The following is a 3637-nucleotide window of genomic DNA, read 5'->3' on the forward strand; positions in this document are numbered from 1 at the left end:
GTCGGGAAGCATGTCCGCTCGGACAAATATCCCTTTCATGCAAAAGGGTGAAAACGAAGCTCCTCTACGGATACAATGTACTCTTGCAAATATCCCTTTCACACAAAATCTAACGGTCAATATAAGAAGTACTACTGGAACGATTACTCCCTGGAGTGTCCGGCTTTTTTCTACAGTCGACAGTTTCAAACCCGAATTCATTCACCATGCCGAGAGCACGAAGATTCACCTGCTTGATCGAGTTCCAGGCTGAATTTATTTACCGTGCCGAGTGCACGAAGATCATTCTGACTGATTCAGCTCCAGGCTGAGCTTATTTACCATGTCAAGCACCTGAAGATGCATCCGATTGACTCAATTTCAGACTAAAAGATATTTACCGTGTCGACTGCGTGGAGGTTTACTAGGAGACTTAAACCCTCTGCCCGACTCATCTAGTCCGACAGAGGCTCGGGGACTACACCCAGCGGGTGCACTCAGCGTGCCCCCACTGGAAGAGAACTCGGAAAGTAACATTTTGCTCGATGCAAAACCAGCTTCAGAATTACTCGACCTTCGAGTCAGAGAAGAACAAGTTCGATCAGTACCATCTAAGAAGAGTTTTAGTTCTCTCAGACCCCCGCCGACTGCTCGCAGTCGATGGCGGTCTCGGGGACTACACCCAGTGGGTGCACTCAGCGTGCCCCCACTGGAGTAATCTCCACTCGGTACAGCCTGACCAGTCCGAGTGATGAAAAACAACAAAAAAGACAGGCTCTAAGACTCCCGCCGACTGTTGGTATCCACTCGGACCGGGCGGAAAAAGACATGCTCTAAGACTCCCGCCGACTGCCCGCAGTCGACGGCAGTCTCTGGGACTACACCCAGTGGGTGCACTCAGCGTGCCCCCACTGGAATGGTATCCACTCGGAACGGTCCGCCCGGTCCGAGTGACGGCCAAACAACAAAAAAAGACACATTCCAGGCGTGAAGAAATTCCGAGTAATTAGTTACTCAATGCAGGACCAGCTCCAAATCACTCCAAAAAAATTTCTTTAAGGTGAGTTTAATGCTCCTCCGCGGACCCGTTTGAGCTCATTTCACTCGGACACCATACAGTCTAGAATCCGTCAAGGCAACATGCGGAGATAAGATCACCGGGTGACCAGAGGGAGTTCATAAGTGCCTCCGCAGCACTCGACTCATCTGGGAATTCACCTCGACTCGACCCGCTCAACCTCGACCGATTCGGGGGCTAATGACGAGGACATGTATTGGGGGTAGGGTAATAGGCCTGATCTAAAGGCCCTACCCATGGACACCGTATACTTTGTACTGGACCCCTGGGCCAGATCGCCGTCCAGATGTACCGCAACTTGAAAGTCACTCGGACGGTGACAACCACTCGGAGCACAGGACTTCACTCGACGAGTTCATTCCACTCGACCGTGTAACTCACTCGGATATGCAAAGACCAATAGTCAGCATGACGGTTTTGTAGTGGGCAAGCATTATGGCATTGATGCTCCACCGTGTAACATAAGGGGTGAGGGGGTGGCGCACTCTATATAAGCCACCCCCACCACTAGACTAAGGGGCTCTTTTCTTCCACCTCTCTCTCTTTTCACCATTAGTCTCAGGACTTAGCTCGGGCATGGGATCCGTTTCCTTCTCTCACACATTGTAATCTCCGGATACATACTCAGATAATACAAAGCCTCTCCGGAGCACGAGACGTAGGGTTGTTATCTCCACCGTGAGAGGCCCGAACTCGCTAAAACCATCGTGTTACCCATATGCATCTCGATAGATCATGCTCCGTTACCCTATACCTTATTATTGTCGGAATCGTTCCCACGACGGTATGTGCCCTAGATGTGATCTGTTCATCTGCTATGCTAGTTCGCATGATTAGTTTAATCTCTGCTACTGTAGTCATGATTTATCTTCTAATTATTCGGATTAAATCTCGTAGTAACTTGCTCATATTTCCAACAGTTTTCAACGTCACATTACAACTTATACTGTGGCCGACGCCAAATTTCTGGATGTGCTTATGCCTGCCTATCCTCTCTATCGGAAGGATTTCACGTACATGGTGGTTGGAGACTTCAACCTTATTGTTGACGAGGCAGACAAGAACAATGATCTCATCAATAGACGCACGATGGGTTAGTCTCGGAGAATGCTTAATGACCTGGAGTTAAAGGAATCTCCGTTGGAGGGGCGCTGTTACACGTGGAGTAATGAATGTCATGCGCTGACTTTGGAGAAGAGATGTTTTGTCCAAAAGGACCACCTATCCAGCGGAATTGCCAGAAAAGACCCCCTTCAGATGAAATTGGCAAAAAAGACCTCCTAAACCGTGGCGGCAGGCGCGGCAGCCGACACGTGGCACCTGCCGCCATGCCAGGAGGCAGCTATATTGTTCACTATACTGTTCACATAGGAGATGAGAAAAACAATGACAGGCGAGCGAACAGTACCTGCGGCCTCACACAATGGTGGCAACATTGTTCACGCGTGAGTGAAGAGTAATTTCAAAAAACAAAAAAATAGCAGAAAAATTCAAAAAATTCTGAAATTTTGCACCCAGTTAGAACACTCGATTGTTTTTGCTGCTAAAAAATTCCAGATTTTTTCTGAATTTTCCTGCTATTTTTTTTATTTTTTGAAATTACTGTTTACTCGCGCGTGAACAGTGCTGCTGCCACTACGTGAGGCGGCAGGTACTGTTTGCTCGCCTCGTCGTTGTTTTTCTCGTCTCCTGCGTGAACAGTACAGTGAACAGTGTTGCCGCCTCCGGGCGTGTCGGCTGCCACGCCTGCCAACATGTTCAGGGGGTCTTTTTTGCCAATTTCATCTGAAAGGGGTTTTTTCTAGCAATTTCGTTGGGCAGGTCCTTTTGGACAAAAAATCTGCAGAAGATGGACAAGTGGTTCACCTCCATTGAATGGGACGTGGATCACCCTGATCATCTGTTGTACGCATTATCCACTTCTCTGTCGGACCACTGCCCACTGCTAATATCCACTAATGTCAATTTCAGCCGCAAATCCTGCTTCCATTCAATCTCGGCGGCCGCCAATGCGGGGGGTTCCAGGATGTTGTGACCGTGGGCTGAAACGCTTCTCTGCCGCAGCACGACCCCTTCATGGATTTGTTTTGCCATCTCAAGCCCACTGCCAAAGAACTGACAAGATGGAGCCAGCGCACTATTGGGAACACCGGGAGTAGTTGTTGATGACAAATGAGGTTATCAGATTGCTTGATGCCGTGATGGACCGTCGTGCCCTCTCTGATGCCGAGTTTTGGCTCTGTGATCAATTGAAGAAGGAAGTTCTGGGGCTCGCATCTCTGCAATGTACTATCACTTGTCAAAAATCTTAAATTCAGTGGTTGAGGGAGGGGGATACAAACACATGATTGTTTCAATCCTTTTCGAGTGCCAGGTGCCGGAGGATCATATGTTCAAGTTGCGATCTGGGGAGACGGAGGCGATGTCTCACGAGGGCATGGATGTGTTGGCTTTCGAGCACTTGGTTGGCCTGTTGGGCTATCCCACGCCCAGGGATCATTGCCTTCACTTGCCGACGCTGGATCTCCTTCCGGTGTATATGGCGGCGCTGGAGGCGAATTTCTTTGAGAAGAGCATGGT

This window comes from Triticum urartu, chromosome 2A, assembly GCF_056163025.1.
Source record: "Triticum urartu cultivar PI428250 chromosome 2A, HENAU_Tu73, whole genome shotgun sequence".
NCBI classification, from domain to species: Eukaryota; Viridiplantae; Streptophyta; class Magnoliopsida; order Poales; family Poaceae; genus Triticum; species Triticum urartu.